At 47.0% G+C, this 25,317-nt stretch overlaps 1 protein-coding gene across 2 annotated transcripts in view; it reads left to right on the plus strand.

Moving 5' to 3' along the window:
* Positions 1-2,193: 2,193 nt before the first annotated feature.
* Positions 2,194-25,317, plus strand: part of TEX2 (testis expressed 2) — a 664,178-nt gene continuing 641,054 nt past the window's right edge. The window contains exon 1 of one of the 2 annotated variants that reach the window (XM_078654347.1): positions 2,194-2,390. The gene's annotated coding sequence lies outside the window, so the exon portion shown is untranslated. The remainder of the gene's footprint in view (positions 2,391-25,317) is intronic. The other variant, XM_078654349.1, reaches the window with a different exon arrangement.

Raw genomic sequence — 25,317 nt, forward strand, 5'->3', positions numbered from 1 at the left:
GTCGCTATATTCATGCCGTTGCATTGTGGTATACTGTAAATGCTGAATGTTTCGGATGATGCCTTATTGACTGTAAAACCAAGCCCTTGTATTGTCTTGTTTTCTCTTTGTTGGAAAAAATCAATAAACAGAGTTTAAAAATAAATAAATAAATAAATAAATAATTCATTCTTATGTTTAAACATTCTGTGACAATATAGCATGGCCCATAATGTCTGAATGAATATATGTGCAAAATATCCAGTAACACCTGTATCTTTCTTAGGGAATATTGTTTACCATGGCCAGAATACCAAATGCAGTGGCACCTTGCATTTTTATATTAACGGTCAAAGTGTGCTAAAATTGTCAGTGTATATAATGTCCGTATGTTTGGTAAGTTAATAAATGTTCTAGTTGTAATATTCACAGTTATAGTTTCTAGCATTTTTAGTGCAGTGCATGAAGTGTGCTTTGTTTTTGGTGCCAAGTTTAATATTATTCAACAAAGAGCCTCAGAAGGAAAAAAAGGCCATAAGGGTACCCTCCAATCAGTATAATTACCATATACAAAACGCCCTTGTTGCCCATTACACATCAATTCAAGCTTTTTTTTTGGCCCCACCCCCCATTTCTTCCTTTTGGGCGAGGGATGCTTTAGTACCTACTTATGAATCAGCACATATGTCTGTTATCTTTAAAAAGATTAAAGAAGGTCCCATAAAACGTGGTAAATCTTACACATGTAAGAAAAGTAAAAATAAATGTGTTTACGAAGTGGGTCACATAAGCAGCCACCAAGGAGCGATTGGCAGGTTCTCGTCAATTTGCTCACTCTCTCATTATCAACACTTTCCTAAAGAAAGGGAATGGAACCGACACCCAAAACTTGTGTGGAAGAATATATGTGTGTAACCTAAAGACTACTAGCTTTGTGTGGTGCACATCTAAAAATATGTGTTCCCTATGGATTCCCAAAAAGGAAGGAGAGCTTCTTCCTCACAAGTACTAAAGAGTTCAAAATGAGTTACAAAAAGGCACACCATATCACATTTAGAACTTTTTAAGCTGACATGTTTCATTGTCACTTCACTTTTTGGCAAATTCATCAGGGCGTGGAGACTCCATTCCATCTTTAAGATGCACCGGATCTGCAGATTATAGGAAATAGGAGGGGACTATTTGACCCCCAACGTTTGCTTTGCACAATTGCCAAGTTTTGTATGCCTAGATTGTAGAATTTAGTGGCACGTCTACTGAAGTTAATCAGATACCAAACCACCTCCACATTTGGGCTGTTAATTTATTCAGACAGGCAACTCAAGTCACAGGCTTGATCAATAGTGATCAGCTTTCATTTGTTAAATAGCGTAAGATCTGATGTAATTTCCCATGAAGTCACAGGCTATGATTTCGTATGCATACTGACTAAGTTGGTTAATCCCTCACACTTCTTTCTTAGGTCTTGTGTCCATACATGCTAATAGACCCAATTGAGGCGGGAGGCTCCCAGTTTTTAAGACAAAAATGGCTTTATTTTGGCTGTCTCCTGCCTGAAATTGTCTCTCTTTTAATAGAAGTCAATGGGAGAAATTGATTCTACCAGTAGGTTTTTTTTTTTTAAATGTCTCACTTTCCTTTTCTAAATTGTTGGCATGTATGTATGTGTGCCCTGTGTGAGATTCCGTCTTGCGTGAGGTGAACAAACTACTGTGTGATTCTTACTTATTAGGAGTGACAATTGTGATGCAGTGTAGGGCCCGCACAATAACCCTAGACCTGGTGCCCTGGCAACTGCTACACTAGGGACAGAACCTCTCCGACCCCCACCCCCTCCGGCCCCCCGTTACTGAAACAAGTCATAGAAACCATTTGTAACGTCTAATCGGGAGTTCCACCACTAGGGTTGAAAGGTTATTTAATATTTATTTATGTATGCGTTTTTATATAGCGCGGACTTTACCCGAAGGTGTCAGAGCGCTTCACAATAGGAACAGAACTGATACATGAGAACATTACAAGTGAACAAATTACAAAAGCAAACGCTAAGTTACATGAGGTTGATTTGAAGTGCGAACGTACTGCTATATATATTCCCGTCTACTTAATTACTTAACGGAAAGATCTTGGGGCAACGTTAACGCAGTGGCAAAAGTACTTTTCTCCCACCAGTGTTGGCAGGTGCCGCCGGTCCCTTTAAGAGGACGGCTAATTGCGGGCCGATGTGCACGGCGATGACTGCCTCGCTCGCGCTCGCGCTCTCGGCGCTCGGCTGGTGCTGCCTGGGCCTGTCACTGCTCAACGCTGGCACGGCAGCGGAGACAGCGGCTCGGAGCTGGGGACCGAGGGACGGGCAGAGGCGGAGGCGAGGGAAGGCGCAGGACCGGGAGATGACAGGACCCCGGGGCACGGTAAGAGGAGGCCGTTTGTTTATGATGTGTCCGGTGACAGGCTGGGAGAAAAGCGGCTGACACTGCTCCATCTAGGCTGAGCACCTGGGGAAGCTGGACAGGAACAGTCGGACCTGTGGGTTGTATAGAAGTACAGCGTATGAGGCCGGAGAGTCATATCAGGGCTGGGAGCCCTGTCACCCTCATATCAGGTTATGGGGTCCTGACGTACCAGAAATGTTACAGCCTGACTTGCTCAAACCAGAGCCTGGCACCCGTTCCCTGAGCTGGCAGAGTGAAACTCAGCAGACCAGGCACGCTGCCCATATCCCTACTAGAACCGGAGACAGGAACACCACACAGCCGCGCGCCAGCCTGCCCTACAGACAACCATCAACCAGAGTATGTCACTGTGGGAGCCTCGTACCAACCAGGGCCAGTCACCCTGGCCCATTACAGAGCGAGTCGGCTTCACTCACCCATACCAGGGCCAGGCACTGTGCCCAGAGCATGGCATCTTAGTGCCAGAACCCTGCCCTTTGAAACTGTCCATAACAGAGTCTGGCCCAACATTATCAGAGCCTACACCCTCAACTGCCAGACTCACTCGGACTGCCCCATAGCAGTTGAATGCTTTCTAGCCTCTTCTTCCTAGGACCCTTAACACCCCTTACCAGCAGTTTAATGCATCTTTACCCACTCTCTATCGTCCTCATATGATAAGGCCCAAGGATTTCCACATACCATAAAAATGTAGAGTGAACGCCCCAATACAAGAGAGAGCACCATGAAGTCCCTAATTCCAGGAAAGACACAATGACTCTGTCATCCCATACCACAATCAAACAACCTGCTACCACTGCCAAATTCTGGGCTAAGGCCCCCATTTTCCAGAGATGCACATCCTGCTCTCCCTACCACTGTCACCGGGATCTGTGTTCCACAACCATGCCTTGGCAACTATACCAGATGAGGAGATTCTGATTCCACAAAACAAAAGCCTGGCATTTGACCTCCTTTGAGTCCCTGAATACCTTTGTTTACTGTAACAGTCGGATACCACTCAGTGCAAAAACCTGGGATTTTCGACCAGGGCGTGAGTGATACTTTGGCATCCCATATAAGACCCTGACACCCTTATTTTATTTATTGCTTCTTGCCAGACCCTGGAATCCTAACATTTTCAGCCCAAAGCCTGGAAATAAGACCCTAGAGTACCACAGCATGCCACCTTGACTCTTTGTCACCTTCTTTACACAGCCTGTCAGCCCCAAACTTTCCCACTGTGGCCTCAGAACCCCACACCAAGTCTGACTTAAAGGCACGCATACATCTCCATACAAAGGATGGCACTCCCATACCAGAGTCCTGCCCTCTGACACTGATACCAGAATCTAGCACACTGTCATACTCAATTACAGAGACTACTACACTAACACCAATACCAATACCCGAGCCTGGTATCCTGGCTGTACTGCGAAGAGCTGAGGCGGGAACCTTTTCCCATTCAAGCGCATGGCACCTTTACACCAGTAACCTGATATTGTCATCCTCCATTTTGCACAATAACGCCTGGACATGTCCCACACTGTACCATCCCCTGATACTCTGACCAGCACCATATTATCGTGCCATCGCACCTCCTTAATGAGCCAGGCACCTTGGTTACTTGTTTACAGTGAGACCCCCTAAAGCATAATTGTCCCTGCTCCCTGGGTTTCGACTCCTATCATAAGTGCAAAACTTAGTACATGATCCTTTACCCCATGCCAAACCTTTGAGCCCTTAAAAAGATTTTGTTGCTGCATCCTCCACCTCATATCAGACCCTAAAACACTACCTCCATATCAGATCCAAGTACTCTGTCTCCTAGGAGACTGTGACACAGTGATCCCCAGGGCAGACTTTGACATTCTGACCTACCGAACTAAATCTTGTTGTCTTGACTCTACACTTCTTTCTCGTACCAGGATCCCAATCCTCAACTACTAGATATTGGTACCCCCGCCACCGAAATACCAAGCTTTAACAGCATACACCTGTTTCATAATTTGCAACACTGCTTATTATCAATGAAAATGTGGCACCCTAACTCCTCTCAATCTCCTTTGAACGTCCTCTTAACTTTACTTGCTAGAGCAGCAGCCCGCATCTGAGCGGCACTACCTACATTTTCCAGTACCAACATGTTACCCCTGAAATTCCTAATTCGTATCTCTGTTCCCTCCAGCTTCAGTTCTATCAAAGTGCTGCTCATTCTATGGGTACATATGTCCGGCAAGCACGGACATGTTAGCTCCAGAATGATAGAATATGGTTCTATTGTGAATGAACTTTAAAATTATACAGGAAGCAAGGCACACACATAATTATATAATGGTGCAATGAGGGACTATCAGTAGTCTTCTTATAGTGCGTCACATCACCAATGTGTATATATATTATGCCGTCTTTTAGGACTTGTGTTCTGAGGGAGAAAGCTGCCTCTCATCGAACTAATTTAGTTACACCTCCAGTGCTGCAAAATAGCAGTTTACCTTTATAAAGACCGCACCCTAAAAAGCTTAGCTGGGAGAATGGATGAAGATGTTTTTTACTCTGGTCTCGTAGACATGTGTTAGACACCCTGGATCATAGATGTGTCAGTTACTGGATGTAGAGGAGGGCCACTGGAATTATGAGGAAGGGGAGGACTAAATCATGCAGCAAGAAAAGGCAAAAGATGAGACCAAAAGTTTCACATATAGAGGCATTAATAATTATTTTTTACACATTAGCACAATCTGGGCAAATGTTTCACATCGTTAGTATCAGTCGAACACCTACATAAAACAATAAATAACGTAAAGGTGACTTGTTAACCTCTCTTAAGGGCTTTCCTCTGTGCTGCAACGTGTGACAGCAATTTTAGTAACTTTTGATCCATTTCAGACAGAAACCGTTTTTTGTTAAAATCAGCATAGTGTGCAGCACAGAATAGATTATGTGGCAAATGTAACGAATCCATAAGTACAAAGAAAACACCACGGCCAGAGAATCACATCATTCCAATGGTCATGATCTGAAGTAGGGAAATGGAATATGGATACTGCTTTATATTACTGTATTTTGAATATAACACTAGAATTGCAATATAATTAAACATTACTAGCCAAAGATGGCCACAGTTTTTAAACGGCTGTATCCACCTGCTTTTCTCAGATTGCTAAAACAAACAACAAGATAGTTACAATTATGCAAAAAGGTGGGGGAGGTTGTCAGAGGCTCACATGGGGGAACGGACCAGCGCCTATTTGCTGTGTTTCTTGACAGTGATAACACAGTACGTCAAAAATTGTTTTACTGTCTTCATAAAAAGGATTGCATTCGGTTAGTCAGAAGATGGATTGTTAGGCAAGCTGTTGTCTGGTGCCCAAATGCAGGTTTTGTATGAAGAAGTAAAGGGTTTTGCCCCTGCTTTTTGCAAAATGTAGTTAAAAAGAGTTGTGTTTGCTTAAGAATGTTTGTGATTTATTTAATATTGTTTACAAATCTGTGATGAAGCTGGGCAATGTGTTTAGCTGTTTTCAGTATTTATATGTATCGTCCTGCTTAGAGACTGATCAGCTGGTGAGATGGAAATCTGACAAACTAATCTGTAGGCCTCCCAATGAATGTAAACGGTAACTCTCGGCAGAAAGTTATTTGTATATGTAAAATTGAATGTGAGTTATATCATCTCCAATAAATATGGGAGTTGTGTTTTTTTTATATCAATCAATCAATCAAAAACTTACCCCTGAGGGTCTCAAGGCGCTAGGGTGTGAGGGGGTGCTGCTACTGCTCGAAGAACCAGGTCTTGAGTAGCCTCCTGAAGGTAAGTAGGTCTTGGGTGTGCCGTAGGAGGATGGGGAGGGTGTTCCAGGTCTTGGCAGGGAGGTAGGAGAACGATCTGCCACCGGCAGTTGCTCTTTGGATGCGGGGAACGGTATCGACAGCGCGGTCGGCGGAGCGGAGCTGGCGGTTCGGGGGTGTAGAAGGTGAGTCGTGCGTTGAGGTGTGCTGGTCCGGTGTTTTGGAGTACCTTGTGTGCATGGGTGAGGAGTTTGAAGGTGATCCTCTTGTTGACGGGCAGCCAGTGCAGGTCTCTCAGGTGGGGTGTGATGTGGCTGTGTCGAGGGATGTCGAGGATCAGGCGGGCAGAGGCGTTCTGTATGCGTTGCAGTTGTTTCAGCAGTTTGGCCGGGGCTCCCGCGTAAAGGGCGTTTCTATAGCCCAACCTGCTGCTGACGAGGACCTGGGTGACCGTATCAATATTAAATAAATGAAATAATAAATTGTAGCTCCTGTCCTCACTACGTGGTAGACTCAGCCTTTAACCGCATGCGTGCGGGCGGAATTCCGCTCGCACGCTGAGATTTTTAAAACCGCACTTTACATGACGAGCTGGGCTCGTCATGAGCGTGCGAGGAGGCTACCTCATGACGAGCCCAGCTCGTCATGAGCGTGGAAGGGGTTAAGAGAGACACAGTGTCCTTGCCCCACTTCTCATTCTGTACGACCTGTGACCGAGCTCAGCAGCCAATAAACATGGCCCTGTTGTATGCATATTGCCCCAGCTTCAGGCATGACTTCCAGCTGTTCCCAGTGGGTGTTATTCACAGGAAATGTTCTTTTCTACCGGGTCTGCCCAGTACACCGACCCTAAATGCTCGGATGCATAGCCTGTGACCTTGACTAGAGAATGGGTACTTGGAAAGGGCCTGACTTATTCTGTACACCATTTCCCGTACTGGCAGAGTGCAGCCTGTTGCTGTAGCCAGAGTGCATCTAGTGTGGCCTTCGGCGCTGTATCCAGTCCAGCATTTACTGTGCACAGAGGGTGGCTGAGCTGTGTGCCAATTGCTCCTCTCTTCAGTGCCCTCTGTTCACAGCCCTTACCTCGTATGTTCTGTGCACATGCGGAGCTGCCCAGTACGCTCGCCCCCAGCAGCAGCTCTGGCCAGGTCGCAGCTGTACCGAGGAAGCACATGGCATGTCTTGCAGCTCTTCCCTTGCCAACCGTCCCCGCAGCACCTTTGGGCATGGCCTAATGCGGAGCCCATTACTTTAGTCCCCAGTACGCTCTGGGCGCAAAGCATGACATTTGCCACCTCTGTGAATTATGCCCTAGTGCCTCATTGACATGGTTTATGACCAGTAGCAGAGTAGCCCAATACTCTCTAGGCATGTCCTATGGCAGTGCGCGCGGGCAATGTGCCGTCACTGCTTCAAGAGCACAGCCTGCTGCTCTTCTCTGCGAGTACTGGGCAGGGTTCTTGTCCACACACCAAGCCCAGTGCGCCTCCCTATTTGCCACACCATTACACGTACGCTAAACGTGTATGGGAGAAGATAACTGTAGTGCTGCACACTGTGGTTATATTAAGAGGCCTAGGGCTGAATGGGCATGTACCCTGCACGCCGTTTTTTATTTCAAGCGTTAGTTCCAAGGAGGGCAAAGAGTGGGTGAACATGGGATTTAAAGTCTTCCATCCAGGGCTTTAAGTGGGCCAGGTCTGAGCACCGGCAATTTTTTAAAGGGGGCCTCGAATCGGGTCTCTATCGTGCTCTGATTTGTGCCCTGGCATAGGCGGTCCGGGTTTTTTTTTTTCGGACTGCAGTGACAGCAGGCACATCCATGTGTGCGTGGTGAGCGTTGTAGGGGAAGGGAAATCCTTTGAAGAGTCATTTTTTCTCTGGATGTACCTTCTCTTTCTGAATCTCAGGGGCAGCAACATTGTCATGGTGTCACCACCAGGGCTTTAAGTGGAAGTGTTTTCAATATTGTATACAAGCCGTAGTTGCTGCTTATTTATCTTATGCAACTAACAACCATTGACAAAGCCAATAGTCCTGACTTGTAGGTATGATGTGACTTCTTGTATCATATATCTGGACGCAATGACAGGAACAGCAAAATACAAGTCGGGTGGCACACTATGCTAAACACAGATTTTTTGCTTACATGTTTTTAAGCCACGCCCTTAATTGTATTTGGCCACGCCCCCTTGAGAGACCCCACAGTTTTTTCATCCCACTTAAAGCCCTGCTTCCATCACTCTCTTTGAAGTCATTACTCAGATGGGAGGCCAAGCAATGAATATGTGATGACGCCCCACGCCTTTCTTTACTCTAAATATAATTTTATCTGCAGATGGGGACCTTTTAGGCATTTTTCCATCCTTGTTTGTATCTGCCTCTGGCTACTTATGTGTGAATGTACCTAATTGGGGTGGGTACTGCATTTTTGTTTGCTTTAGCACATATGCCTTCAGGATTCTGGATGGCTTTTAGACTGTTGGCTTGTATCTGGGTGCCTGTTGGTTTGTTTAGGCATTAGAGTTTGGGTGCTCTACTGTGTCTATATTTGCGTTAAGATGTGTGCTTCTATGTTATTTATGTCTCTATGTGCTTGCATTATACGAAAGGCAACCCTGTTGGATTTCCCAACTCTTAATTTATTGATGCACATAGAAATAATGCAAACGTTTCTTAATAGTTAACGCTCTGGACCACAAGGAACCTTCGTCAGACGTGGTGGTCCTAAAATACCCGTGTTAAGGATGTGCTGCTTGGTTTTGGAGGGTTCTTGGGTGGCACAGTATTTCAGTACCTACCAAATTAATTTCATTATTAATTCACTGTGGGCTGCAACTTGTCAGAGTTGTTTCAATCCAAGAAGTATGTGTCTGGGCTGAAGACTATCAAGTAGTAGCAAGGCCGTTCCATTTAAAACTACTGGGTGCTCCTACCTCACATCAATGACTGCCAGATGTGTGTGATGTCACAGTGCACCTTAATCAGGTTCTAGACCCATGTAGGGTGCCGTGTCACTGGTCACAGGGCCCGTGACAGAGAACAGCAGAATCCTCATAGACATGGTTAAACAATGAAAGCAAAACAAACAGTGGTTTCGGAAGCTTGCAAAGCAAGATAAACCACATAACCGCATGGGGACTTGCATAGTTTTCCATACACCGAGGGGCATAAATAACAGTAAAGCCAGGTTTTACTTATGAAAAAAGTATACAGACCACACAGGTACATTTACATTCATTGAGAGTTTTTAGTAAAAAAGGTGTTTGTGTTTTTTTTAATAGTAAAGAAGTATACAAAAAGGTATAGGTGAAATGTTTGATTTAATTTCTGCCGCTGGTAATTACTCGGGCTTCATCCCTTTCCATCGTTATTTTACATACCATGCCATCTCAGTTTAGACCCTGCCATATTCAAATCAGTCTTGACCCTGCTCCAATAGGAACAGTCCATCCCGAACTGCCAGACTAGGTCTTCCCTGAACTGGAACACTAGCAAACCGAGGCTCGTTTCGCCCTAACTGGAACTCTTCAGTCGGGTGTAGCTTAGTACCAGTAGGACAGTGAGCCCAGGACCCTCATCTGGATATGTTCATCGCACTGAGGGCATTGCACTGAAGTATACAAAAAAGTGATGGTGCAAAGCGCGAATTAACCTCCTCCGCCACTGGTAATTACTCGGGCCGCATCCCAGTACATCCTTATTTTGCACACTACACCACCTCAGTTTGAACCTGCTTCAGTAGGATTTTATATTTTAAGAGCAAGACCTAGAACAAAAGATCATGGGCCTATCAGGCATGTCAGAGCAGTGGAAATGGAGTCGGTGGGGATTTATCTTGGTGCTTCATATAGTGTTAAAGTACATAAATGGCTAGCCAGGTACAGAGAAGAGCAGCCTGAACAGATATACACCAAAACCTGGTGTTGAGTAGAACTTCTAGTGCAGATATCTCCTAGGCCCAGGTGCTGAGGACATCAGCTAGAACAGACATAGATTAGCGTTTGGTGCTTAGGGGTGCAGCTAGGACAGACATAAATCAGCGCCTGGTGATGAGAAGGGCAGCTAAAACAGCTAACAGTCTCTAGAGCAGACAAACATTAGGGCCCAATGCTGAGGAGAGCAGCTAGAGGAGACATACTCTAGGCCCTGGTGCTGAGGGTAGAATAAAGACCAGATATACATTAGGCCCAGGTATTAAGAAAAGCAGCTAGGCTAGGCATAACCTAGATCTGGTACTGAGGAGAGCGTCTAAATCATGCAGAGATTAGGATCCGGTGCAGAAGAGAATGGCTAGTGCATTATTACTTAGGCCCACATGCCGGTGATTGCAGTTAGAGCAGATATACCCTAGTCGTTGATGGCAAGATCAGCCTTTAGGTCAGGCATATATTAGGCTCTGACGATGAAAACAACATCTAAATTGGATGTATCCTAGATCCTGGTGCTGCGGACAGTACCTCTAGTTGGCAAGCAGATCTTTTTAAACCCTTGTTCTGAAAAGAGCAGCTATAACAGAAATACACTAACCCCCAGTGCTGAGAAAAGCAGCTAGAATAGACCTAGGTTAGGTCTGGTACTGAGAAGAATGAGTGGAACTGGCATACCTTAAGCCACAGTGCTGAGGAGAGCAGTTGGAGCAGATCTATCATAGGCCAGGTTTCTCTAATGCGTAGCTCGGTAGTTAGAAGTAGCTTTATGGTGTGCAGCCCAGCCTACTAAATTAGAAGCTTTATGGTTGTTTGAATCCATAAGTGTATAAGAAAATTGTAGAGCACATAGTCAAGATGAAAATGTGTGTATTTTCAGAATTCATAAGCTGATGCTTGGAGAAAAATGAATGTCCAAATATATTTAAATCTGAGATTTGAATTTTAAACCATGCAGTATTACCAATATTATTACCTTCGTGCCAGTGGTATTGCAGCTATAATTGTCAAGTATTACCGTTGTAGGCCTGACTGAAGTTTGAATTATGCTAGTGTAATTTAAGGAATTTCATGTTATTCTTGTTACCCGAGATTCCCGAAACAACACTATTATGTCACTACGTGTCGGTCGAGGTAAATAAGGACTGGGATCGTACAGGAACAACAGAGCACGAGCAAGTGTTATTCACAATGTCTTTTTTTTGTTTAAATGCTTCTTCACTCCAAAAATTGAAGCAGAGATGCATTTCGACGGATCTGCATTTTGCACAATTCTGCTGTAAATTTGAGTAATTACGGAAAAGAAATTATATAATCTTGTCTGACGTGATCACTATTAAAACACTAACAATATTAGTAGGTGATGATGATTTTCTTTTAACAATGAATAGCTCTTATTACAGAAAAGGTTGGAGACCCCTGCTGATAGCTACTAGAGCAGACTCACCCTAGGTCCTAAAACACCATAGGATACTTGATTAGTAGCCAAAGGTTAAGGGGACACTCTGTTTGTGGGACTTGATGGCGAAACGGTTTGACAAATTGCTTTAAAATAATTAACTTATTATCGATACTGCATTTTAACAGAAAATATAGTCTCACTTGTTTTGTGCTGGTACTTAAACATAGAGGTGAGGTATGTTTTCTTGAGATTCTAAATACTGTTGAACGCATGTTTTTGTTTTCTTTGCTGGGCTTTCTGCTAGTCGAGAACAAAGGGAGGAGTTACTGATGTTACGCCTCAGTCGCATGTGTGCAGCGGCACATTCATTCTTGTCGTTTGTCGTGGAGTTTAACTGACCGCTCTGGGTCAAGCACCTGTTGGTGAGAATATAAGTACTCTCGTATAAAATATTTTTCTGGAAGTTTTAATATTAAATTCTATCAATACCTATTTATTCTTTCTGCCGATCTGACGCGAACAATATATATGGCAGAAGATCGTGTGACAGACACCATGTTTATATCCCTGAGTGCCCAGTGAGGGCTAGTGAGCGAGGACTCGTGAGCAGTAGAACTACTCCCTGAGTTGTGAAAGAAGTGTGGTTTGATGACTGCTGGGACGTATGTGCTACATAGAAAGATGTATGTCTGCAAGTATCTTATCGGAAACTAACTGAATACGCCCTTAGTTTATCCTCCTATAAAGAGGAACAATCCGTCCCTCCTTTCTTATATTTCATCGGTATGTAAATCTATAGATTTTTGAAGTAAGCCTCACTGTCCTTCATGACCATGTAATAAAAGGCATGGAGAGAAGGGTTGGTTTAGGTTTACATTTCTTCCTCCCTTCTATGACCTTTTGTTCCACAGTGCAGGCACTTTCCTTGTCTTATTACACATCAATGGAGTCCTCATACGAGTTACTCATCCATGCGTGACCTCATTTAAATGAGTTAAAGCAGCTCACTGTGTTTGTAGACTAACCACCAGCCACAGGAATTTTAATGTCCCCTAACTTTAACACTGTTCCAGCCCCCTCTGCATTCTAGAATCAATGTCGGGGTTTGTTGTGGGATCTTTAATGAGTGAACAAGGTTACCTAGGCTCTAAATTCAACATGCTTGATGGTGCTCAACTACAAGAAACCCAGGCTTCCTGACCAGGCTGGGTGTCCAAACTCGCGAAGAACGGCCTTTCGTGGCATATGATCTGAAGCTCTGCAATTACCTCTCTTAGCACCTTAGACTGTTTCTGGAGATGGAATGCAGGAAAGGTCTCCCAATTCACCTCTTCACAACCTTCCTGTTATTCTAAACTGGAAGCATTCTCTCTGCAGCCTCACCTCTCTGTGATGTTATGTTTCTTCTTTATTTGTCCATATATATATCATGTGTTCCATTTGTAAACATCCGTGAGTCCAGATATTGTTGGCATACACAGTGTTTGTTAAAATACCCCTCACCCACCAAAAGGGCCCTTGGTGTCATGCTTCATCATCGGGGTCTTCCCGTTCCGCTGCGGGGCGGGGCGTGCTACGACTAGCGACTATGCTGGAGCACCTTAAATAATTGTGAGTGCTATGTGAGTTGGAGTGAGTGTAGGTAGGGTCAGGGGTGTTTAGAAAAGTGAATCTAAAATGATACCTGGCTTTGTGAAAGCAAAAAACTATTTATTAGTCACAAGCTGGTATCGTTAAAAAAGGTGTAGCGGAGACTGATAGGCTTGACAATGAGCTTAATCTCCTAGTTAACTACTTGAGGTTGGGGGGCGGAGCTTGCTAGCGTCGATGGCAGACGCTGGAGTGCTGAGCAAAATCCTCCATTTATCCTAAAATAACGCGCCTGTCGACTGACGAGGACAGTGCATAGCCTCTAAGCATCACCGGCACACTCGGTGTCCAGAGCGGGAGCAGTCCGACGATCCTAGAGGGGGAAGCTGTGGCCCAACACTTCGGGGGTCAGGGCCTCGGAGCCGCGTCCCGGCGTGGAGCTGCCCCCGGAGTGCATCACACGACGTGCGGCGCACGCAGAACCATTCGACCGGCGACTGCTGTGGCCAGGATCGCGGGACTCAAAGCGACGAGCGGGATCGCAAGCAGGGACAGCGGTGAGTACCGGATCCCCGCGTGCAGCGGACTGAGAGGGGAGTTACCTGCAGTAGCCTAAGCGTCTCCTGAACACAGCGGGGAGCGGGCGGCTCGCCATACTCGCGTCCCCGGATAGACGCGTTGCTGCACTGCTAGCCAGGCGTGGAGGCCTTACCAGAGCAGACTGGGTGTTGCAGCATTGACCTGGGGACATTGGAGGGCTGGTTACGATACCTGGAGCTGGAGTGGGGCTCGCGACAGCATTACGCACCCAAACAACGCGGTTGGAAGCTGCGGCCTGCTGGGGCCTCCCTGCCTTCTGCCTGAGAGCCGGATCCCGGTCGGTGAGGCTCTTCTCCACAGACAGCAGAGCTGCCTTGTTCACTTGGCATTGGATGTCCACCCGGGCGGTGAGTGCGGTGGAACCCGGGGCGCCATATTGTAGCAGCTGGGGTGGACCTACTGTGGATCTGGGCCTGGCGCGCCACACTGCAGTACAACGCGAGTACTTATACTGGCCTCCTCTGCTTCCACAAACAGGGAGATAACCCAAAAGGTGTGCGGATATTTCACCTGGGGTCAGATGCGGTGACATATTGGGCCCTGCGCGGCCTGCTGCGGAGGACACGCTACTCGCCGCCCTGATCTGCCTCGAGGCACCCCCCCCCACCCCCATCTTGGTCTGGTTGTCCTGGCCTCGCCTGCTAGATAAGTGTGGCTGCTGCGCCGGGGGACAGTCTGAGGAGACCGGGTGCCTGGTTGGTGGCGGTGACACAACAGCCACCGAGACCTTCCCTCCCCCGGAGCTGTTCTACGCGGAGCGGACCCACAGAGAAACATCGCTGCACGATGGGGAAAGGAGACAAAACGCAGTCCAAACTTCCTTTCGAACAGCGGCGCACGAAGCCCTCAGACACACGGGAACCCGACAATGGGCAGCCTCCTGTAACACAAGACACCTCGATATACTCTGATATCAAGGAGTTGCTAGTTAACATGGAGAAGGGCCTGCAGGACAGCATGGTGTCGATAGGGACGAAGATTGATGCTCTCACTTACCGTATGGACAGGATGTCTGAAAGGGTCGACAAACATGCGGAACGTCTAGATATGTATGAAAGACGGATTACTGAAGTGGAGGAGGGGCAAATGGAACTAGATAAAGATCGCAAGCATATGGCTAAGATTTTGCAGGTGATTCAGGACAAATCGGAGGATTTGGAATCCCGTTCCAGGAGATCCAACATACGAATCACTGGGGTCCCGGAAACGACCCAAACGGGCAAGATGGAGCTATTTGTTGAGAAGCTTCTGACCACCGTACTGGGCGATGGCATATTTTCACCCATGTTTATAGTGGAGAGAGCGCACCGCACATTGGGTCCTAGGCCGCGCCCGGGGCCCCCCCGAGGCCTATAATAGCCAAACTCCTGAACTACAGAGACAGGGACTCAGCGTTACGAGTGGCCAGAGAGAAGGGTCAACTGCAGTTCGAGGGCGCAAACATCTCCTTATATCCAGATATTACTGCTAAGGTGCAAGAAGAGCGGCATCACTTTGCTCCGTATAAACAACAGCTCCGGGATCTTGGCTTGGGCTACGCCATGTTGTACCCAGCAAAGCTGAGAATAAACCAACTAGGGCATTCCCACTTCTTCACAGACCCGAAGGACCTCCAAAAGGCGCTCAAGACTTGGTCCAAGGAACAACGGAACAGCCCTAGGGGACAACCGGACGAACAGGACCCTACCAGTGGCTTGGACGACCAAGAATGACCGCACTACGCCCTCTGATTCACCCCAAGCAATTACGATCAGCGAAAAACAGGAGTGACGAAGTCGGAGATGGGCGTTGAACATTGGATTCCCCGGTCTTGCAGATGGTGCCAATGGAGAGTCCTGTGGGTTAGCTGTGAGAGACCCAAGACTTCCAGATACGGAGAGACTGTTCCATTACACAGTTATACTTTTTGATTCTTTATCCTTTATTTCGGCTGGCTGTGGGGCTCTGGGCAAACGCCCCTGATTTGGGCTGGCAGTTTCGGAGCTTGCTAGTCATCGAGAGGTGGACGTTGATGTCCCGGCAGAGGACACTAGCTTGCATATACAGACATACGGATGTGGGCTGCCGTTAAAAGACATATATTGGGTGATGAGGCGGGGAGCTGGATTGTAAAAACTGTTTAATTACAATCGTTACCTGTTCTAATTCTGGCGACCTCTGCCCCAGAGCTATTAGCACAACGGGGTCCGATTGGGACCTGTATGGGTCAATTGGGGAGTTTTGATGGGGGGGGGGGGTGATTTCAGGCTGGGCCAAGTTGGGGATGGGCTGCTGTGGGGGGGGGACTTCTGACAGGGGGGGTGTTGGGGCAGTTGTTGGCGGCGCCAGGGAGGACACTTTAGCTCATGCGCTACTTGGCACACACAGCATGAAACATGATGTAGTACATACTGGGCACAAAGACGATACACAAAGAGAATGCACAGACGACATACACTTAGAGAGCGAATGCGTGACACATCTGAAGCAATGGCGACTGATATGAACAACGCGCGCGCTGACAAAATTAGGGCGCTCACTTGGAACGTGCGCGGCCTCAATGATCACAGAAAAGTGCGTAAGGTACTGAGCTATTTGCAGAGACACAACATAGATCTGGCCTTGATCCAGGAGACGCACCTCCCCATGGACAGCAGAATCTTACACCATAGGGGACTGGAGGGTAATGTGGCGACCTCTGGATTCACTACACACGCCAGAGGGGTGATGACATGGGTGAACCCTAGATCTAAACTCACACAACAAACACTTGAGGCTGACCCGGAGGGCCGTTATGTAATATCTAGGTGCACTGGTCGGGGAATGTCTTTCGTAGCTGTCAACACCTATGGTCCCACCTTTGACTCCCCAGACTTTTACAAGGGGTTAGCGAGTAAGCTCAGGCACTACAACCCTGATGACCTTTGGTGGGGGGGAGACATGAACCTTACTCTGGACCCCACACTGGATAGATCTGCTGGCCCGCACCGCAAGCCGGCCGCTGCGGCGGTGGAACTACAGGGGGTTATGACGCGTTTAGGTCTTGGCGATGTCTGGCGTTCCCTAAATCCGACTCTGGGGGGCTACACCCACTACTCCGCCTATCATAATCTTCACACCAGAATCGACTACTGGCTTATCCCGGAGTCCAGATCTGCCATGATTACGAGTTGTGAGGTCCTTCCCAGAACCCTTTCAGACCACTCTCCTGTGCTCCTGGAGATAGTAAACCAAAACTCTCCTATCCCACCTTTCACGTGGAGGTTCCCACCATATTCGTTACTAGACCCGATATTCAGGGGAGAGCTGGCCGCAGCCATAGATCTGTTGTTTGAGACCAACATAGGCTCAGTGGATAGCTTCCAGACTGTCTGGGAGGCATTTAAAGTTTACATTCGGGGGTGGCGATTTCCAAACACTCAGGAGTACTGAAGTCGATACGCCCACGACTGGAAGCCCTTGAGAACCAGCTTGGTGCCCTGGAAAAAAGGCAGATAGACAGTGCAGACTGCAACTTGAGCAACAAAATTAAAATCTTGCTTGAGGAGTATCACGACGAAGCAGACAGGGAAGTTAAACACATGGGAAAACACGTTACCGCTAGAGTGTACGGTGAACGAGATAGACCAGGCACTCTCTTGGCCAGGATAATCGGAGGAGGGAGGAAACGTCAGATAATCACTGAGGTTAAATCGATCATGGGGGACTCCCTGACGGATCCAGTAGATATAGCTCAAGCATTTAAAGCTTACTACACTACACTCTACACAGCTCAGGGAGGGGACATCGACAAAAACATTGAGGACTACCTGGGGCATATAGATCTCCCTTGTTTGCCTAACTCTGATAGGGAATTCCTCATGCAACCGATAGAAAAGGACGAAATCTCTGAGGCTCTGATGAGCATGAAGTCAGGCAGCGCGCCTGGATCTGATGGCCTCACGGCAGGCTTCTATAAAGCCTTTGCAGAGCAATTGATCCCGCACCTGTCGACTCTTTTCAACGAGATTTGTACGGAGGGCAAGATGCCAGACACAATGAGAGAGGCGCTGCTAGTTACTATCCTGAAACCTGGGAAACCGAGTGATGTATGTAGCTCGTACCGTCCCCTATCCCTACTCAATGTGGACGCGAAGCTATACGCTAAGGTCCTGGCGACTAGACTAGCCTTACTGGCCCCCTAGCTGGTGGCCCCGGAGCAAGCAGGCTTCATCCCAAGCAGGAACCTGACATACAACATCCGTACTGTTTTAGGCACAATGCAACACACACGACAGGACAGACCTGCGTTAGCAGTATTCCTCGACATGGAGAAGGCGTTTGACTCTGTGGAGTGGCCTTTCATGAGACAGGTGCTGCAGCGCCTGGGACTCGGTCAACCATTTTTACAAATGATAGGAGCGTTGTATCACAGACCACGCGCCAGACTGCGAATCAATGACCTAGTAACAGACCCATTCCCGATCACCAGAGGCACTCGACAGGGGTGCCCACTCTCTCCCCTGCTATACGCACGCACTAGTGGCAGAGCCATTAGCTTGTGCCCTCCGGGAATACCACGGCAACGAAGGCATCTGCTTACCTAACTATAAGATTGTGGTCTCAATGTATGCAGATGACACCCTGCTTTATGTTAGAGACCCAGACAACAATTTGACATCGGTGTTAAGAGGTTGTACGTTTTGGCGCATTGTCAGGCCTTCGAGTCAATTGGTCAAAATCGTTAGCCTTTCCCTGACCCCAGCGACACTTCCCACGACCATGGAATACCCGCTCACCTGGACCACCTACGCGATTAGATATCTCGGGATCCACCTTCACACGGATTCCGAGACCCTCTTTAGAGCAAACTATGGTACGGCCTTTAGTAGACTGGAGGATGACGTGACTGCATGGTGTAAACTCCCACTCTCCCTAATTGGGCGGATAGCTATTCTGAAAATGGTGGTGCTCCCCAGATTCCTCTTCTTATTCACAGCCATCCCGATGGTGCTCCCCAAAACGTTCTTTCAACGACTACAACAGGAACTGACTAGGCTTGCTTGGGCGGGCGGACAACCACGGGCGAAGTGGTCGCTCCTCACGTTGCCATACAGCATGGGGGGACTGGGAGCTCCGGACCTAGAATTATACTACAGAGTGGCACAGGCGGCACACCTTCACACATGGGTACATGGACACAAAGACATTCCCCACTAGAAGATGGAGACCTTGTTTGCTCTCCCGCTCTCGCTCCCACACATGATATTCGAACCTCCCTATCGCCGCACGGGAATCCTTGATTCAATTGCCGCTACGACACATGCGTGGAATAACCTCCTGCAGAGGCAGAACGGTGCGCTGCTATACACCCCCAGCATGCCTATTGACTGGGTACGATGGCTGCCCCCACTGCGCGAAAAGGGGGTATTGGACGCTATGCGGAAACTAGGGATCGAGACTGCAGGCGATTTATTCAGTGATGGAGTGGTAAAAACTTGGGAACAAGCACGGATGGACCAGGAGGACCCGTCCCTGCTGACGAGATTCCACTTCTTTAGAGTGCGGCATGCTTGCTCGGAACTCCTGGGGGGAGACATGGCAGAACCGCCAGAAGTGAAGGAACTCACATATATCACGAAGGCCACGACCTCACAAAAATTGCTTAACTCACCTCTACACATTGGCACTATCACACAGGGAAAACACGTATACTAAAGCGAGATTAGCGTGGTAAGTAGACTTACAAATGACGCTGAGCGATGACATTTGGAAATACTGTTGCACCAACACAAGGAGCATCTCTTTGAACGGACGGCACAGGCTAGTCCACTTCAAATTTCGCAACAGGATATACTACACCCCATCCAGGCTCCACTGGTATGGTCTCAGAACCACTGCGGAGTGTGACAGGTGTCGTGTCCCAGACGCTGCTTTTCTCCACCTAGCGTGGGACTGCCCGAGTATTAATGACTTTTGGGAAAAAATGTTTGCAGAACTTGGCACCATCACAAAGGTGACTATCCCCCCGGACCCTGCGATGGCCTTGATAGGGTACACCAAGAACTTGCCAAAAGCAATTCGCAGATTAGCAGACATGGGGCTCCTACTTGCGCGCAGCGTTGTTGCATGCTGCTGGATGAGGGGCCCGAAACCGACTACTAAAAGGTGGGCACATGATATGCTATATTCTTGATTGCAATCTGAGATATACAGCGAATTACTACCCCCCACCAGCAGACCAAAGAATTTTTGGGGGCTATACCAAACATATTTAACAGCTCACGCAGACACAGACCAGGAGGCGGGGCTACAAGAGTCCCAAGGGGAGAACGCGTAGTGCAAGTAGTGCTATGACAACCGAGCTTCGTTTCAGATTCTGGAGTTTGGGAGATGGGAAATGCGGTAGCTGTCACCTTGCATTCTAGGTTTTGAGCATGTTAATACTTCAGTGCCCCTAAAACGCCGACTACCCTACTTACAGGGTTGTTGGCTAAATGGCTGTGTAACTTCAAGCAAAGACTGTGGATAAGTGTTCGACATTGTGCTGTACTTCTGGCCCGTGGGGGGAGGCGGGAGGGGGGGGGGTTTGAAGACTTGTCGTACTGGTTGTAACTTGTATCAAAAACTCTAAAAAAATAAAATAAAATAAAACTACTTGAGGTTGGACCTTTATGATTATCTGAACCATTTACTGGAGGAGGGTGCGTCCACCTTGGTGCTGATCAGCACCACCTCTTCACTCCCTAATTTTGATTTTTGTTGGCCATTTGTAAACATACCTGCGTGTTGGTTACATGTCCTGTTGCTATATGTAGCACTCTACAGCCCACTAGGGATTGGTTTGCCATTGGAAAGTGAACATTGCAGCTGCTTTAGATGTTACAACAAGTATGTACAGACACTAATGAGAATTGATGTCATGTCCATTTTAGATCTGACCTCCTTCTGCTTATAAGATATTTATCATAAATGTACTCTTCCCTCTTAATCCTGTGCATGGATTATTGACCCTGTTGAAGCTGCTCACCTGTTTGTGGTCCTCCCTTGCAGTGTTCAGAGGGCCTTTCCTTACGTGCATTATCCCCTCTGACAACACTGGTATTTGGCAAGTCCATTTTTCATTGTGTGACACACAAAGGTCTCTTTTTAAATTTTTCTTTTTTTGTCTATCCTGGGCAGCGCATGCGCTGCTCTGTGACGCATGCTGTGTTTGAGTGTGAACTTTAAGCCCCGCCCTCTATCCGCCCATATTTATCATTGGCTTGTGTCCTTATCCTTCGTAAATGCTGGTTTCTGATTTGTCAATAGGCTTGTTAGTCCCTCCTTAGTACCGCCTTGGCTTAATTTGTAACCTGGAGAAAAACAAAAAATAACTGTGGGTCTGACAGAGAATTCAAAACATGCTATGTGTAGCTGGCTATGTGTCTGTTATTCCTCTAGAGATGGAAGACAGATTGGACAGTAAACCACTGTGGAAAAATGTCCATCAGTTACGCGATAGTGGGCGCCCAGTACATCATGTGGTCTACTCCACAGTAGTATAACCACCACTCTATCACCATAGATCAATATTGGAGAAGAAGAGTGATGGATGGATGTCTGGTGGATTGAGTTGTCGTAACTGTGAGCAGTGCACAAAAATAAAAGTGTGAAAATTGAAAAGTATAAAATTGGATGGTGCATACAATTATATTTTATTCTGGCGTTACGCACCTCCAAGGTTAAAAATAAAGTGCAAGTAAGTCAGGTGGTTCAAACAAATACCTTCTGACTGGGCTATCTGGTCGACCTGTTTCTGCGGTTATTGGTCAAGTGTTACCATCCGCTTCCTCAGGACCCATTAACTTAGTTGCTACTGCTAAATAAATAATAAGTGAAAATAGGACATTATACAAACATACAAAGTGTCACCTGTACACTTCCATTTTTCTCCTGTGAGTGTCCATTTTTGATATAGCCAGCGAATCCACATGTAATGAAAAACACAATAAAATAGCACTCACATTAGTTAAGGCTATCCCAAGACACAATTTGTCAGTATTTATGATACTACCTCTAGGTCAAAGCTACCTTAGAGTGTCCCACATTGTTAAAATAATCAATGTCTCACCTTAATTTGTAAGGGAAAACGCCTCACCTCACCTGGCAAACAGCTCAGGAAAATGAAGCACCGCTCTGTAGTGCAGAAAAATGTATACAGGGTCAGTGTCAAAAAAGCAGTGTCAGGCAATTACAGAAGCACATCCAAGGTGGGTGCCCAGAAAGACTACCCACGCGTGGGGGGCCCGTTAACCCATCGTAATGCCCGCAAATGGACTGGATTCGGTGTATTCAACATATATATACCGTGATATCAACAGTAAGAGTGTTTCCAGAGCTGTGGTGTTGTTAATTGTTATGTCTCATTTGTCATTCGCCAAAGATAAAGAGAAAATACCCCAATTGACGAAATATAATCATGGTCTCTCAATGTTAGTACCATCAAAAAATGTACATCACTATCGGTAATGTCGCTCGCTTAAATAAGACTAAGACCGAGTGACAGGAGCGCTCCCACCCATTCAGGCAAGAGGCATATAACGCGCGCTGCTGGTCTATCAAGGAGTTAAATGAAGCCCCTCCTGCTGCCTTACCTATCCGTCGGTACTTCTGACAGCCGGCCGGGCTGTTTGGGGAGGTGCCGTGTACGACGACGTGCACTTCCTTATTGATTCTGTGCCTGCGCATCAGGTCATGCGCGCAGAGGCCAGAACTACAGATACTCATGGGAAGTGTAGTCCGCATGGGTAACAACGAGCGTTTCTGCGCGCGAGTGTGTTCAAAAAACTACAGAATAGGGAAATGTAGTTTTTTGAAAAGGCTTCACGATCGCGCTCGATTCAGCCAGTCATTAGACATGATGACACGTCAATGACCACCACACCGAGGGGCATGGATCTAGTCATACCTATATTCAGGCTCAGTTTATAATACTCTTCAGTCAGATATCAACACTAATGACATGGTGATGTGATCACAACTATAATCGCACGGAGGCTCCCTGGTTGCAAAAAGACTCAGTGGTGTTCGAGCTCGTGTTCTCTCTTAATGTGGTATCATTAAGTCCCCTGTATGTGAACGGCCAACACACATAGCGATTACTAGTGTGATGAACAGGTCTTAGGTTCTAATATTAACTTCCTAATATTTTTTGATTTTAATTCATGATGGGGCTCCCCGCCCGAGAGTGCGCGACCAGAGGTGTCTGCACGCCCCACGGGGGAGTAAGGATATGGATGCATCCTAAGTTAGGGGTTCAATCATTGTTGTTACTATAGAGAAAAGTGTCAGTCATAGGATGGTCAAATGATCTGAAACTCTCTTGTTAAGAAGCGACCCAGTGTGTATAGAGCTAAATCCTCTATCTCAGTGTGAAACAGGGGATTACTATTAAGTAGTGGACCTAACAGTAACTCTATCTGGACACCCTCTGAGTAGGCTCTGTTCCATGTCTCGTGGGCAGGACCTTACTCAGGATAGCAGAAGATGGCCAGCCAGACAGACTTCTCAGAGTACATGCATTCCTGGAGTGTCTACAGTGTCATCCACGGGATGTCTTCGTTGAGCCCGTTCTTATCGCAGTTAAGCTTATAGACCCATTTTTGTTCGATTCTGAACAAGTATCTGGATATATCCGTGATTTGGTTGGGAATGTTGGGTTGTTCTAACACAGTCCACTCAAAATCCGTGGGTCTGTGCCCCACTTGAATGAAGTGATTGGTCAGTCTTGTTGACTGCTTTTGGCATCTTATTGTGCTCTTGTGTTCTGAAATCCTTGTCTTCACCTTACGGGTGGTCATGCCAACATATCTCAAGGCGCAAGGGCAGGTAATTAGATAAATCAAATTGCTGCTGTTGCAGTTAGTAAACCTTCTCTGCTCCCAAGGTCGAGTGGTTCCTATGTCTACTGAGGTAGTTCTTCTCGTTTGCGGACATGCCGCACAGTTGCCACAGGGGTGGTGTCCCGTCACTGGTGGCATATTCCAAACAGTGCCCACTTGATGGATTGGCTTGGGTGGAGGTCTGGTATGTACAAGTCTGTCTCTCAGACTCGTCGCTCTTTTGAATGCAAATAGTGGTTGCGGAAGGGAATCTTCTCCTGTATTCAGGATCCTCCAATGTTTGCGGACAATGCGTTGTATGGCGTTGGATCTTGTGCTAAAAGTGTTGACACAAGTAAGCCTGTCGTTCTTGGTCTTGGGGACCGGTGGTTCCAACAAGGATTCCCTATTATTGTTAGCCGCTCTTTTTCTTGAGCGCCGGATCAGTTTCTTGGGGTAGTTCCGTTCAGCCAGTTTAGATGTCAGATCATCTGAATATTTGACCGTGTCCTCCTTGTTGGTGCAGTTCCGCTGCACTCGCAGAAACTGTCCATATGGGAGATTGTCCCGTAAAGATTTAGGGTGACAACTGGTATATTGCAGTAGAGAATTGCGAGCCATTGGTTTTCTGTACAGCTCGGACTTCAGGCCCTGTGGTGTGATCGTAATTAGCAGGTCCAGGAAAGCCAAGGATTGTCGGCTGTTCTCCAAGGTGAATCGTAGGAACGGGTTCTGCTCGTTGAGCCAGTTATGGAAGTCATGGAGGGATTGTTCATCGCCACGCCAAATCACAAGGATATCGTCGATATACCTCTTCCAAGTGCATATCGATTCCAAAAATGGGTTTGTATTGATGAGAACCAGGTCTTGTTCAAACTTGTGCATGTACAGATTCGCCAGGGACGGAGCAAAAACGCTGCCCATGCTCGTCCCAGACGTCTGCAGATAGAACTGGCCTTCGAACTCAAAGAAGTTCTCTTTCATGGCAATCGTTGCCAGGTTCATCACTAGTGGAATGGGTGTTATTGATTCCCACGTAAGATTACCCAACAAAGACTCAATCGCCTCAAGTGTCTCGTTTTGGGGGATGGAAGTATACAGTGACTCCACATCGAAGGATACCAGGTGGTCAGTCAAGATGTTAAAATCAAGCTCTGGTAGTAGTCTGAGGAGGTCTTTGGTGTCCTGCAAATAGGTCGGCATCCGTTTTACCAACGGCCTCAGGAAGAAGTCTACAAATGAAGACAGAGGCTCCAAAAGAGATCCGATGCCCGAAATAATGGGTCTGCCAGGTGGTGGTCTTCTGGACTTGTGAATTTTGGGCAGGACATAGAAGTAAGGGGTCACGGGGTTCTGGGTAGTCAGATAGGCTGCTTCTTTGTTGGTGATCCAGCCTTCAGCCAGTGCCTCCTCCACGAGATGCCCAATAGTCGTTTTTAAGCGAGACGTGGGGTCGGCCGTCAGAAGCTTATAGGAACGTGTGTCTCCCAGCTGCTGTAAACACTCTTCTCTATAGGTCGACATATCTAGAAGTACTGTCGCCCCACCCTTATCCGCTGGTTTGATAATGATGGAACAGTCATTAGTCAGATCTTTTAATGCTTCCTGCTCCGGTTTGGAGATATTCACAAATGGATTGTGAGGCTGTTTGAACAGTTCTTGGATGTCGTGTTGCACGGCTTCTTCAAAGGTAACTACTTTGGCCGGAACCATCGCTGTAAGTGGACTAAAAGTGGATGGTTTTTTGAGTCCTGTGTTCTCTAGGAGAC

This window comes from Lissotriton helveticus, chromosome 7, assembly GCF_964261635.1.
Source record: "Lissotriton helveticus chromosome 7, aLisHel1.1, whole genome shotgun sequence".
In the NCBI taxonomy this organism is placed as follows: domain Eukaryota; kingdom Metazoa; phylum Chordata; class Amphibia; order Caudata; family Salamandridae; genus Lissotriton; species Lissotriton helveticus.